At 35.2% G+C, this 15,660-nt stretch overlaps 1 protein-coding gene across 22 annotated transcripts in view; it reads right to left on the bottom strand.

The window, feature by feature from the left end:
* LOC123563404 (rap guanine nucleotide exchange factor 6-like) overlaps window positions 1-15,660 on the bottom strand; it is a 125,805-nt gene that overhangs the window by 77,852 nt on the left and 32,293 nt on the right. Inside the window, exon 1 of one of the 22 annotated variants that reach the window (XM_045356181.2) lies at window positions 14,342-14,364. The exons of the other annotated variants lie outside the window; for them this stretch is intronic. The gene's annotated coding sequence lies outside the window, so the exon portion shown is untranslated. Of the gene's footprint in view, window positions 1-14,341; window positions 14,365-15,660 lie in introns of those variants that run through there. 22 annotated transcript variants of the gene reach the window in all.

The raw sequence follows: 15,660 nt of genomic DNA, 5'->3' as shown, positions 1-15,660 counted from the left end.
AGCAATGCCTGACTATTCAACAGCCTTGTCAACTGAATGAAGACAAAAGTTGAAAAAGGGGAATAATCTTGTAAAAATGAAAAAAGGTTATGAAACCTACAGAGTGCATATCAGCTTATGACAGTGGACAAGTGTGTGAAGTTTCAATCCATTCCCATTAGTGAGTACTGAGATACCAGCTTACATACAAAAACTTAAGCAAAAAATATTATGTGGAAAAAGGGGCATAATTTTGAAAAAAAAAAGTAGAGTTATGGGACCTGCTTAGTGCATGTCAGATCATGACAGTGAACAAGTGTGTGATTAGTTTCAATCCATTCTCATATGTAAGTACTGAGATACCAGCTTACATACAAAACCTTAACCTTCTAAGTCGAAAAAAGGCCATAATTTTGTAAAAAAAAAACAAAAACGCACGGGCATGTCAAATAGCTCTACTGTTCTTTGAATAGTCGAGATAAAAAATACATAAGTGACAATATTGAATGGATTTTCTGTCTGTCTGACAGTACATTAGATATAAATTTACTCAGAGCAGAGTCTGACAATACACTGGTTACACACTGGCAACACACTGGCAATATATCAATCTTAGCAATTTTCACAACAAAACAAATATTACAAGACACCTTATCAAAATGGCAGAGTATTGGATTTTTCCCTCCAAAATTATTTTCAGTTAGCATTGATGGGCATTGTAAAGGTACTTTTTCATCATTTTACAGTTATTTGTTTTCATTGTAACACAGATTCTGTCTGCATCAAGTATTTTTGCTAAACAGATACAGAAAATTTAAGTCATGTATTCTCGCTACCCTGTAAAATTAAACTTGCAAATTTACCATAATCTCGGTCAAATTTCCGTTGGTTTCAATATTATATTATTGATAATTGAAATATCGCAAATCTTAATTTGTATTAAAATTGACTCACAAGGAAATGAAGGTTTTAAGTCACATTAATATTCATATTAAACATTAATAAAGATAAATAGAAAAAAATATATACCGGCACTAAACTGGAAACAAACTTTCCATACACTGACAATGCTATAGCAATACAATGGTAATAAAGACAATATTCCTAGGAGAAATAAATAAGATTAGTAACACTGAGTAGCAAGCGATATATTGGGATACTTGTCCATCTGCCACACTAATGTATAAGTGCTCATAACTTGGTACTGCATAAAGGAATTTAGTTAAAACTTTAAATAATGATTCCAGTTTGCTAAAATGTTTCTCTTGTCCATGTAAGACAGCCTGGCATGTTGTGACTGACTATACACTGACAATACAATGACAACACACTGACAATATGCCAGTGTGTTGTCAGAAAAATATTTCCAGTTGACTTGCTGTGCGCTGACAATACAAGGACAACAGACTGGAAAGTCCAAAAAGCCGCTTGTTGTCAGTTGTGTAGCCAGTGTGTTGCCAGATTGACACTGCATACCAGTTTGTTGCCAGTGTTTTATTTCCAGCTACCTCTACATAATTTAGTTCCTTCAAATAATTTTATATGAAAAATCAATGAAATTTTGTTAAAATGTCATTACAAACATCACTGACAACAAACTGTATATAAACTGACAGCAGACTGGAAGTTAAATTTTGCAGCTGGTTTTCAGGTCTGGAAATTAGCTGGCAAGTACATGGACATATGATGGTTATTCAGTGGCAACACACTGGATCAGTTTATTGTCAGCTCTGGAAATAGGCTTGCAAGTAACTGGATTTTAGAGTATTATTAACTGGAAACACACTAGGCATAAACTGACCATACACTGATAATAGGGAAGGTTCAATTCATTCTTGTAAGGGGTATTGATGTTAGATGAAACAGTCCCATTTGGTTAACCAAGAGATGGCCCATATAAAGCAACCTATGTCCAAAATGAAGTCAAGGTCAAACTGAGGTCAGGTGATGTCTGCAGATGAGGAATGGTCACAGGTTACATCTGCATTAGTATCAAGTCATTCTAGTAAGGGGTATTGATGCTAGACGAAACGGTCCCATTTGGTTAACCTCATACTGACGGACGAACGAACGAACGGACAGACAGACTCACGGACAGGACAATCACTATATGCCTCCCGCATCAGTAGATGCTGGGGGCATAAAAAAGGTCTTTAATTAATTGTCAGTAAAGTCATCAAAACAAGCCCCCTCCTTGCTTTGAAGGCCTGAAATGCTCTTAGTTTAGATGCAATAGAAAATAGATTTACTAAACCCAGGGGGTTATCATCTATGGAATAATTTTGTCTTCATTGTCCATGTACTGGACAATCTCTCAGCAGAACCACACAAATTGCAGTCAGGTTTTTGAATATAGCTACTTGAGTTTACTGCTAATTATTGTTTTATAATTTCACATGATAAAATATATTGTCCAACACAGCCAACATGCTTACATTTTATACATCATTTTATCATCACAATCTCGTAAATATAGAAGTGTTCCTACATTAAAACACACATCAAGCATTTTTATGAGCATCAGGTGTAAAGCAAGGGTTCCACGCTTGATATTTCTTTTCCTGTAAGTTCCACATGTTGAAGAACAACTGCAATACAAAAGGAAACTAATTAATGTTCCAAACTTTTTTCGTACTTTCAAGTCACAAACACTACCCAACCATACAGTAAGTAAATAAGTACAGGTGTTTCAAGTTTATATATTGGTCTATCATCAGTATATATACACATTTCTGCAATATCAGAATCTAAATAAATATCAGCTATCTCTCCATCAATATGTTTATTTATTAACTCATTTGTTACTCCATTATCTTAAAGATCAAACCTACAGGCCATGGGCAGTTCCTCTGTCGGCTTAATAAATTGGCTGTAAACCTGTTCACAGGTAACTTATTTTCATTTTATTTCTTTCTTTAAAGACCCATCTTGAGTATAAAAGGGAGGTAATGGCGGAGTGGGTTGTCTCTCTTTGTATTTTTGAAATTATTATGTCTGGGACAGAAAATTCAAAATTTTGATGAAAATACCTATCAGAATGACTTGGGAATTTTGCCAGCCTTCCTTATTTCTCTTCCTCATAAAAATATATGAGCCGTGCCATGGGAAAATCAACATAGTGGCTGTGCGACCAGCATGGATCGAGACCAGCTTGCGCATCCGCGCAGTCTGGTCAGGATCCATGCTGTTCGCTAACGGTTTCTCTAATTACAATAGGCTTTGAAAGCGAACAGCATGGATCCTGACCAGACTGCGCGGATGCGCAGGCTGGTCTGGATCCATGCTGGTCGCAAACCCACTGTGTTGGTTTTCTCATGGTGCGGCTCATATTATGCCCTTATTTCCTTTAATTTGTCTTTAACTTTGTAAAAATTATATCATGCAAAGTTATGGAAATTCCCCTGTCATATTCTATCTCTATTAATTACAGTAGGATCTGTTGCACCTGGTCACATATAATATATTGTGCTGCATAACATTATCCTACTTGTCTCTTAAAAATTATCTTATTTGCAAAAATTTACACCTCTAAACAATGTGTTTACACATCTACAGAAGTGTTGCCAATGATTAACTGAAAACAGAAGGTAACACTTTACTGTTCTCAGAACACAAGAGGTTGTTTTGCAAGCTAATATGCCAACGAACTGACACATTAATTGTCAAGAAGAAGTCTTTTCTTGTAAAACAAATCATTTTCTATCTTATCTGAAAGATCTCTCAGACTGCATCCTGTGATATCATTAATTTTCATGGCGGATTAATTTTCGTGGAATTCATGGTTCAGCCAATCCACGAAATTCAATCCCAACAAACAATTAAATTCCCATTTGTTTTATGTTTCAAAATTTGTAGTTTATGTCAGAATATATTTCCAAATGAAATTGCCATTTTTGCCAAAATCATAGAATTTGTGCCCTTGAAATCAGATGATTTCACAGTATAATCCATCTGTGAGCAAGGGCATCCATCTTTACAACTAAGTAAACTATGACCCAGTATACTCAATACCATAACCCAGTACAGATATTCCCAAAACCTAATATAACAGTGACCTCCATGAAACAAAACAGACTTTCTCCATGATCTAGTATAGATATCCCCATGACACAGTATACATATCCCAATTACCTATTATAGACATCACATGACGCTCTATCTCTGTGATCAAGAATAACCATCCCCATGATTCAGTACTGACATTTCCATGATCCAGTATAGCAATCCCCATGACACAATATAAGTATCCCAATGACCTAGTATAGACTCCATGACCTAATATTGACATCCCCATGACCCATTATAGCCGTCCCCGTGATCCAGTATAGACATCTCCACAACCCAATATAGCCATCCCCCAAGATGCAGTATATAGACATCCCAGTGTCAGTCACTACAGATATCTCTATGACCTAGAATAGACATTTCCATAAAATCTTGTGTGCACTGTCATGTTTCAATTTGATAACTCTGATTCTGTATAACAATCCTTTAGACCTCAGCCGATAACCGATAACCGAGTGTGGCTATTTCTGACCATACCCTGTTTCCATGACCTAATAATGGAGCCAAGAAATGTAACTTCTGGAAAAAAACTTTTAGAAAACATGTCACATACAGAAGAACACAGTCATGACAATTTGTATTTATACACCATTTACATTTCCTCTTGTCCAACAGCAAAATCTGCATGCACTTCAAAAACTACAGGCATTGATTATTCAGAAACAAGGAAGTATTTTGCTCCCTCACTATTCAATTACACATTGCTGAACTGATGTAACATGAGAATTCTTTGTAATTCCATTGCAAATTGAAGATCCATATTTCTCCCAAACTTTAAAAGGATACCGATCTAGACAGCCAAATCTATGTAACTGTAACAAAGTTTCATTCAATTATACCTCTCCAAAAAAACACAAATCTAATTCTACAGAATTCTGAAGATCCATTCAGCAGAAAAAAGCTATATCGATAAAATTGGGTAAAAGACAACAAAAAAAGCCTCCCTTATGAAATCATGTTTCTCTGGGTAATTGTGGAGTCTGCCACCACAAACTTTTCTGCAGGACACTACCATTCCTCATTCCCCGCCCAACTGAAGATGAAGAAAATTCAATTCCATAGGGTAAGCCCGAATCTGCAGATCACCAGGTTGTAAGTATGATCCTTGGGTGAGGCATATTATCTCTCTGACAATCTGATAAGACATTTTGTCTGATATGATTTGTCCTCCACCACTGATTCATGTGGAGATGTTGACAGTTACTTGCAGGGAACAGATTAGTACTAGTACTGAACCCAGGAATACTGGATAGGCTAACTGCCTACCATTATATAACTCAGCACATAACATACTGTTGAAAACCAATGCTACACCCAAAACAAATAAGTTTCTCTTGTAATACGTAAAGTGTAACAGTGGAAATTTGTTTTCTGCACTCTATATGTCCCATAATAAATTCAAATTACCTCCCTTTATTCAAATTAACACCTACTACTATCTATTTGCTTGCAAATATAATTTTACACAAAACTAATAAAAATGTTAATTTAAACCCTACTAAGTTAACAATACCTACTGAAAGCTGATATTTTTATTAGTTTAAAATGGCAAAATCAGTTCTACTCACAGCCAACTTATATTTTGACAAATTTGACGACCAAGGTAGAAAAATATTCTTCCCGGACAATACTTTAAGAATCATTAATGCTCCATGTCTGTCTTATGTGGGGAAGTTGTAACTTACTTTTGGGGTAAAAAACTTACAACTAGTAAAATTTAGTCCAAAACCTTCCACAGACAACTGACCACCCTACTCTGCCGAAAAACAGTGATACATCAACACATCAAACAAAAACAGATCAATTTTAACCTTATCCAAAAATATCCCTATATCCATGTAATTCCACAGCGCACTTTAAAAATCCATACATCACTTACACAAAGAAAAGTCAATATCAAAACAATATTTTATGACCAATACAGTCCCAGTGTAACAGTCCCGTGAAGAAAAGCTTTAAGAAAAATGACTATTACAACATCCACTTATCCATTTTATAGTCAAATTTTAACACAACCATGCAAATTCACCAAGACATTTATTGCGCTTTATGGCACAATTTACTTTTGAAAAGATCACTTTCAACTCCTTTTTTATATAAGACATAATACCAAGCTGAGAATTATGACATTTCCCACTTTTCACAAAAGTCACATTATAGTCAGTAGAATGTATAATATGTCCTAAAATAAACTGACACAGATCATTCATAAAAATCATATTTTGTCATATAGTCCAAACATAACTAAAACACATTTCATTTTATTTAAACATATATATAAGTTTTAAAAGATCCTGTTTTAAAGTCAGTTGTAAACTGTTGAGAATGAATTCATTCAAATGACAAAAGACACTTTTATTATCCAGTCATTTAAACATATTGTCTTGGGTGAAACAAAACAATGGAAATGAAAAGGTAATTAATAGTCCAAAGTACCGCAATTACACACATTAACTTCACATTGAATAAAATCCAATTAACCAAAATACCCCTACAGGAATGATTAGAACATATGAGCCGTGCCATGACAAAACCAACATAGTGGGTGTGCGACCAGCATGGATCCAGACCAGCCTGCGCATCCGCGCAGTCTGGTCAGGCTCCATGCTGTTCGCTTTTAAAGCCTATTGGAATTGGAGAAACCGTTAGCGAACAGCATGGATCCTGACCAGACTGCGCGGATGCGCAGGCTGGTCTGGATCCATGCTGGTCGCAAAGCCACTATGTTGGTTTTCTCATGGCGCGGCTCATATAAATTTGTTTCTGGATTAAATCCAAATTAATCAGCACAAACATTATTGTTTTTTGGAAACGTTATCTTTTAGTCGTCAAAAAAATCATTTCTAATTTTACGTTTTTGAACATATTAATCGATTCAACGATCAGTATTTACTTTACTGTCAATATGATCATGTGATGAAATCCTTTTAAATAGATAATCCATAATATCTTTATTTGCAAACAATTGATAGAGTTACTTTAATTCCTGTCTATTCCTTGATGATTCATTAAAATTTGCATGTGTAATAAATCCAAATTTTGATATATCCATATTTCTATCAAACTGATCACAGCGTTTTCTGAAACAGTACCAAATACTGAAATCTACAACCCACCCTTTAGTCTTAAACTGTCTGCAACTATTTGTTAATCCGTTATAATCACATAATCTTTTAATCTTATGAATCTATTACACATAGGACTTAATCTATCAATTTCTTTATCATAATCCTCAACTTTCTCCATATTTTCAGCTAAATCTGTGGATACAACGCTATCTTTCACACAATCTTCGATCATTAAGCCTTCTGAAATGTAATACGCAAATTATTCATTATGCACGTTTTTGCATTTCATTTGAATATCAATTCCAAATACCGTTCTAATCTGTAACACAAATGCAAACAGAATGTTTGTTATTTACAAACTTTTGAACCAAACACTATTGATATTAGTATTAGTATACAATTACATTGCTTATTTGAAATGACCTCGATCAACTAGTAAGGACAGTAATTGAAATTTTGACATGCTGAAATAACATTTGCCATCAAAACTGAAAACCCTATTCAATTTACAGACTATCGGGTGACACGATGTTAAACACCACATGAATATACGGCTGACGACTATTCAAACTGGACATATCCCACAGCTGCCTTATAAAGTGTTATGTGGTCAAAAAATTCAAAATCAAAACGTATTAAACCCTTAAATGTCTTGATATACACATAGTTCATTAATGCACTGAATTTGAAAGTGACCGTTAATGGACGAAGGCTTTTGTTTGCTCACCAATCAAAATGTGAGGAAAGTGGCAGGTGACTCGGAGACATGAAAAGGCACCGTGCAGTGGCGTGCACACAGGTATAGACAGGTAATAAATAGGAACAGAGACGGAACAGTATCAGCTATTGCTATAAATGAAAGAACTGCTGCAGTAAAGTCTTAATCATCATTGCACAATACAAGAGCTGTCTGAGGACAGAAACATTCGACTATTCAAAAAGCTCGTCACTAAAAATATTAAAATAATGAAAACAAAGACATAACTAAGTACAAAGGGGGCAATAATATTAAGTCATTATCAGGGGTGTAAAATTCTTTTTCACACCACTCGCCCTGCAGGACTAGTAGCTAGTAAAATCTACTCGCCCTTAGTGGACAGCCACTCGCCCTAATAATTGACATTTTTAATACTGTCACGTTTTATGGAAGGAGTATTATGTACAACAAGCAAATTTCAAACATAACACATAGCTCGTACACTACGTTTCCTTTTTGATTATTCATTTTTGTTACTCTTAAATTTCCTTTTCACACCAGACATTTTTCTTTCACTAATTTTGTCATCTCCACCATCAAGTTGCTCTCCATAATAACTGCATCGATAGTAAAAGTAATCACAGTCTAACCCCTACCGTAGTTTCCCAAAGTGTCAGGAAAGTATTAAACATCAGTTATTTTCATTTGCTCAAGACTTATTTCCCGAAAAATAATTATTTTGAAAAGTGTCCTAAAAATATGGACACAATAATCATCATCCACCTACCCGTCTTGAAAACGAAAAAAAAAGTTGACGATCATCGGTAATTATTCTGTTGATAAACTAAGTAATTGGCCTGTATTCATCATCAATTAACATCCTCTTAAAAAGCTAAAAGAAGTGTGTCGGTATCATGACATCTTCAGTGGAGATCAAAGCGGTATTGTTGCACGAGATTGTCATGGCATTACGTCATATTACAGTTTTCGCGCCATGTGACCTATTTGTCCTCATCGTTTGAGAAGAATATTTTATATAAAAAAAATACATGTACAAAAATTCATTTAAACCACATTTCTATTTACGTCCACGAGGTCACGTACCCTATTCCGCCGCACTAACAGAAACCTTTTTACCAAAAAAAATCGTTTTACTCAATGTATTTAAATTACTGCCGCTTTTTCATTTTTTAAGATTTTTTAATTCTGTTTTTTGTTCTTTCTGGTCAAAAGTCCGAATTTTATGCCCATAGTATGTATCACTTATTTACTCTTAGAAAGAAATCAGTAATTAAGATCGCGCTGTTTGAAATTTAACAGATGATTATATGAAAATTCGACCGTTTTCATATAAATTTGCTTACATTTCCGTCGATATTTTATTGAAATCTTAGTAGAATTCAAATTGTATTACTTCTCAAGCGATGTTGAAAAATTGAAGCGATAATGTTAAAAAATGAATGCACTACGCGCGATTTTTGTGTACGTGTCGATAAACAAAAATAACGGAGATGTAAATTTGATATTACGATAGGTTGCACGTGCTCTCGGAATGGAAAATTACCGGCATGACGTTTTGATATCTTTACGATTCGCGGGTAAATTCCAGTCAATCAAAGTAGCAACTGAACTTTCTCAAAGTTTGTTGACGTTTTTCAAGATGTAATTTCTGAATTTCATTAAAGCTACGACGGAAAAACCACTCGCCCAACCGGTCGAGTATACAGCGAGATCCACTCGTCCTATCCAGACTTAAACTCGCCAATGCGAGCGGGCGAGTGGAATTTTACACCCCTGATTATACTTTGCCCACTTTTGATGTTTAACAAAGTAACAAAAACTCAAACAAGAGCTGTCCATAAGACAGTGCGCTCCACTATTCGGAGATTTGACAGTAAAATGAATACCTCTACTTTAAAAGGAAGATAAACCAAGGGGTATAATTCCATCAAATACACAAATTTGAGTTATTAGGATTGTTACAATACATGCAGATCATGATGATAAAGACATATTTTGAGTTTCAAGTCATTTCCTTATATAGTACCAAAGTTATGTTCAGAAAACGAAGTTTGTAAAATAATTTAAGTATAAAAGGGGCATAATTTGGTCACAAATACAAATCAGAGTTATGTTACCACACATGCAGATGATGACGCTAAAGATACATTTTAAGTTTCAAGTCTTTACCTTATATTGCATTAACGTAGTATCCAGAAAGTGAAGATTGAAAAAAGGTTAAGTACAAAAGGAGCATAATTCTGTCAAAAACACAATCAGAGTTATGGAGTATGTAGCCACACATGCAGATGATTATAAACAAATACTTTTAATTTCAAGTCATTATCTTTTAAAGTACCAAAGATATGTCTTTTAACGAAGCTTTAGAAAAAATTTAACATGAAAATAATTCAAAGTATAACTCCTTGGTGACCTTGACCTTGGGTATAATGGGCTAAGCCCCTACACATACTTTGTTTATATGCTGGACAATGTTTATGTGAACTTACAGTATGATATAAGCAAACAAGAGGACCATGATGGTCCTGAATCGCTCACCTATCCCCACATGACCCAGTGTTGAACTGAGTATGACATCGTTATTTCTATTATTTGACATAGTGACCTAGTTTTTGAGCACATGTGACCTAGATATCATCAAGATGAAAAATTCTGACCAATTTTCATGAAGATCCATTGAAAAATATGACCTCTAGGGAGGTCACAAGGTTTTTCTATTATTTGACCTAATGACCTAGTTTTTGAAGGCAAGTGACCTACTTTTGAACTTGACCTAGATATCATCAAGATGAACATTCTCACCAATTTTCATGAAATATCTCATGAAAAATATGGCCTCTAGAGAGGTCACAAGGTTTTTCTATTTTTTGACCTACTGACCTAGTTTTTGACCGCACATGACCCAGTTAAGAACTTGACCTAGATATCATCAAGCTGAACACTCTCACCAATTTTCATGAAGATCCATTGAGAAATATGGCCTCTAGAGACGTCACAAGGTTTTTCTATTTTTAGACCTACTGACCTAGTTTTTGACCACACCTGACCCAGTTTCAAACCTGACCTAGATATCATCAAGATGAACATTCTGATCAATTTTCATGAAGATCTCTTGAAAAATATGGCCTCTAGAGAGGTCACAGGGTTTTTCTATTTTTAGATCTACTGACCTAGTTATTGACCGCACGTGACCCAGTTTCGATCTAGACCTAAATATCATCAAGGTGAACATTCTCACCAATTTTCATAAAGATCCCATGACAAATATTGCCTCTAGAGAGGTCACAAAGTTTTTCTATTTTCAGACCTACTGACCTAGTTTTTGAATGCACGTGACCCAGTTTCAAACTTAACCTAGATATCATCAAGGTGAACATTCTGACCAATTTTCATGAAGATCCATTGAGAAATATGGCCTCTAGAGAGGTCACAAGGTTTTTCTATTTTTAGATCTACTGACCTAGTTTTTGATCCCATGTGACCCATTTTCGAACTTGACCTAGATATCATCAAGGTGAACATTCTCACCAATTTTCATGAAGATCCATTGAGAAATAAGGCCTCTAGAGAGGTCACAAGGTTTTTCTATTTTTAGATCTACTGACCTAGTTTTTGACCCCACGTGACCCAGTTTCGAACTTGACCTAGATATCATCAAGGTAAACACTCTGACCAATTTTCATTAAGATCTCATGAAAAATATGGCCTCTAGAGAGGTCACAAGGTTTTTCTATTTTTAGACCTACTGACCTAGTTTTTGACCGCATATGACCCAGTTTCGAACTTGACCTAGATATCATCAAGATGAACATTCTGACCAACTTTCATAAAGATCCCATGAAAAATGTGACCTCTAGAGTGGTCACAAGCAAAAGTTTACGCACGCACGGACGGACTAACGCACGGACGGACGACGGACGCCACGCGATCACAAAAGCTCACCTTGTCACTTTGTGACAGGTGAGCTAAAAAACAACAAAAATATGACAGAAAAACAAAGGTTGCCGAAAAACTTTAACCTTAAAAATAACCTAAGTATAACACCTTGGTGACCTTGACCTTGGGTATAATGGGCCCAGTCCCTAAACATACCTTGTTTGTATGCTGGACAATGTTTATGTAAAACTACAGTAAGATATAAGCAATAGTAACAAAGATAAGACAGAAAAACAAAGGTTGCCGAAAAACTTTAACCTTAAAAATAACCTAAGTATAACACCTTGGTGACCTTGACCTTGGGTATAATGGGCTCAACCCCTACACGTACTTTGTTTGTATACTGGACAATGTTTATGTGAAGTTACAGTAAGATATAAGCAATAGTAACAAAGATATGACATAAAAACAAATGTTGCCGAAAAACTTTAACCTTAAAAATAACCTAAGTATAACAGTTGGTGACTTTGACCTTGGGTATAATGGGCTCAGCCCCTACACATACTTTGTTTGTATACTGGACAATGTTTATGTGAAGTTACAGTAAGATATAAGCAATAGTAACAAAGATATGACAGAAAAACAAAGGTTGCCGAAAAACTTTAACCAAGAAGGTTCACGCCGATGTCGGGGCGAGTAGTATAGCCCCCCTATTCTCCGAATAGTGGAGCTAAAAAGAACAAAGTTATGGAGCCTGTGCACTGCCTGTCATATCATCTCAGTGAACAAGTGTGTGACATTCCAATCTATTCCCACTGGCAGTTACTGAGTATGGAAACTTAACCAAAAATTGCTCAGTCGAAAAAAAAAGAGGCGTAAGTTTGTCAAAAAGCAAGACAGAGTTATGGAGCATGGGCCTTGCATGTCAGATAATTACTGTTTGCAGATTCAATCCATTCCAACAAGTGGCTACTGAGATACCAGTTGAATACATATAAAAACTTCATAAAAATGTAAAATAGTTATGAAACCAGTGCATTGCATACCAGATTATCGCAGTAAGTGTGTGATGTTTCAATCCATTCCCTATAGTGGTTACTGTGATACAAGTTTACATACAAAAATTTAACCAAATCAGGACACGCATTTTAACCAAATCAGTACCGAGAAGCCGACACATTGACAGGTGCAATAGCTCTCCCTATTCTTAGAATAGTCGAGCTAAAAAGTGCACAGTATTAATTTCAGGTCTGTGTTACATAGCACAGTGGAAAAATTTGAAAGCTAAACTAGACATCATTATGCAATGCTCTTCCAATTCTCCATAGAGAACATATGGCGCAAACTCATTCACTCTGTCTTTCATGATCATTGTGTGTCTGTCTATACAGATCAATTTATTATGCAAGTTCTACAGCTAAGAGCCTAATACAGCACATTAGTCTATTACAGCAATACTTTCAACACCATATAAGGCTAGAACATAAATCTTTACATAGCAGCCCTAACAAGTGTGAACTACCAGTTTATGACCATTTCTTCTACACAGTACTTATCAACAAGCAATCAAAACAGAAGTGAAACATGCAAACTTTGGAAGTTTCATGCAACTGCAAAAATGAAAATCCATATATAGACTACTTCATTGTACGCCTGCATTTCTGTGAACCAGAGGTCGCAATTTTGATCCAAGGGCGCAGCGTATGTTCTCCACAACATTTTGTCGAAAGACAGTGTCCATAACTAACATACCGCTAAAAACATATTAAACACCAAACCTCAACATGCAAAGACATAGTCAACTTCAAACGCATTAAAAAAAGTCAGCTGAAGCTAGGTGTAAAATCCACTAAAACAACTTCCCAGTAACAGCGTACCTGGGTTAGATGCTGGCCCGGCAACCTTGCATACATGTACCATATTATCAGCCAAATAATCTAAGGTATCATATGAATACATCAAATAAAATATCATATATATGATATGTTTGAAATGCAAATTTATACAGCATATTCAGGAAAAGTGTGTATATTAAAATTTCATGGTCCAAAGCAGGCAGTTAACAATGCAAGCTGTATACTCTTATTCATAGATACCATTTAATACATGCAAAAGAGAGATACCATTACATCACATCTGAAATGGGTCAGTGTTACTTCAAAATATTAGTAACCTGAACATGTTATACATGTTCTTAAGACTGGTTGCAGAGAATTTTGTTCATAAACATCCCACAGGCATAACACAACTGTGTAGCATGTTATTTCAACAAAGGCATCATAAGATTTCAATAAACATACCCAGACTACTACCTGTGACTGCAGGTATGTTTAGGTTTCTGTGGAGCTAGTCATTCAGTTAATTAATTAATTAATTATTAATTTCAGTTAATTTAAGTCAGTTAATTGGTTATATCTAAGACTCTGCAGTAAAGTGTCCTTTTATCTTCAGGAGTAAAAAATATGATCCAAAACATTAATATATTTTTGTTCTATATTTACACATTTTAACATTCGGTTTTTCCTTTATCATATCTAAAATCTTCAAATATTAAGCATAAATTTACAAATAGAGTGTTCACAAAAAAACCCATTCTTAAGAGAGTAATTAGAAAAGTGTCTAAATTGCTACTTACAATTATGATTTTCTTTGATACATTTAAAATTCCTTCATGACTTAGCACAATCCCTTATATAAGTTTAAGTCCTGAATGAAATATTTTACAAAGACATTTAAATTTTATGACAATGTAACACAGCATTGTTGAACAATATAAATACCTGAAATGTATAGGATTCTTTCTTCTTTACACGTTCAATTAGACGGTAATATTATATGTTTAAAAGACAATCGTACACGTTATATAAACTATCTGTTTGTGTGTTAATTGTCCTAACATTAAAGGCACACAAAGGTAAGAATGTACCTTTTTCAAGAGTACAGCAAATCTACCCTTTGAAAAGAGAAAACGATACTATGACCCCTCCAACCCTAGCATGGGATTTACATTTTTTTGCTTCTCTCTTTTTCTTCCCTTTTTTATTTCACCATTACAAATTAAACGGTGATATGTATGATGATGATTATTTTGTTAGGTTTTAAATCGTACCAACACACAGTACAGTTCAGGTCATATGCTGATTGTTCAGCTGTAATGGTGGTGGAAGACCCAATTTGCCACTCCAAGGATTATTTCAGGTACGGACAGCTGGCTAACACCAACTTTATAAAAGCCAGCCACATGCCTTCCTCACATCATAACCAAAGTTGGACCAAAATCCACAGAGGTACAGGGCAAATAATATTATTAGCCAAGGACCTTAACCAGTGAGCCATGGAGCCCTGGCTGCTGACAAACATGAATGATGTCATGTATTCTTGCACATTGTTCAGTTAAGTTGTCTATCATTCACTGTCTAATTGGATCATTGTAAGGTTCAAGTATGATGGCTTAACGGACCCACTTGTAATTTAAAATGCTGACAAAAGGAAGACACTTTGACATTATTATCAGGTCCAAACAATAAAGTCCAAGGCCTGTTTTGAAAGCATACTTGTTTGAAAGTTTGTGCTTTGCAGAAAGGTGTGTAACATTTTTGACTATTCAGACAAAGCTGCTTAATTTGGGGTGGTTGGGGAGCTAGATATAGCACATGTAAAGGAACCAAAGAAATAACATGAGATCTAATTTAGATTAAGGAATGCAACAAATCTTTTTTGGAGGAGGAAGGTGGGGTAAAGGTGTGTACTGAGTCCGAGGGTGGTGTTTAAAGAAGAGCATGAGTGTGAAAGAGGGATACTAGTACTATGAAAAAAATACTAAATAAAAGTGAAATTGAGAAGTGTTCCATAAAACTTTAACCAACACTATTACAAAATCTGACCCACTTTAGTAACCTTGACCTTTTAGGTATCAGACCCATAACAAAAAGATGTCTGCCCCCTCTATATGAG

This window comes from Mercenaria mercenaria, chromosome 2 (assembly GCF_021730395.1).
Source record: "Mercenaria mercenaria strain notata chromosome 2, MADL_Memer_1, whole genome shotgun sequence".
Classification (NCBI taxonomy): domain Eukaryota; kingdom Metazoa; phylum Mollusca; class Bivalvia; order Venerida; family Veneridae; genus Mercenaria; species Mercenaria mercenaria.
Note: the sequence above shows the minus strand (reverse complement) of the source record. Positions and strands in the feature narration are given on the sequence as shown.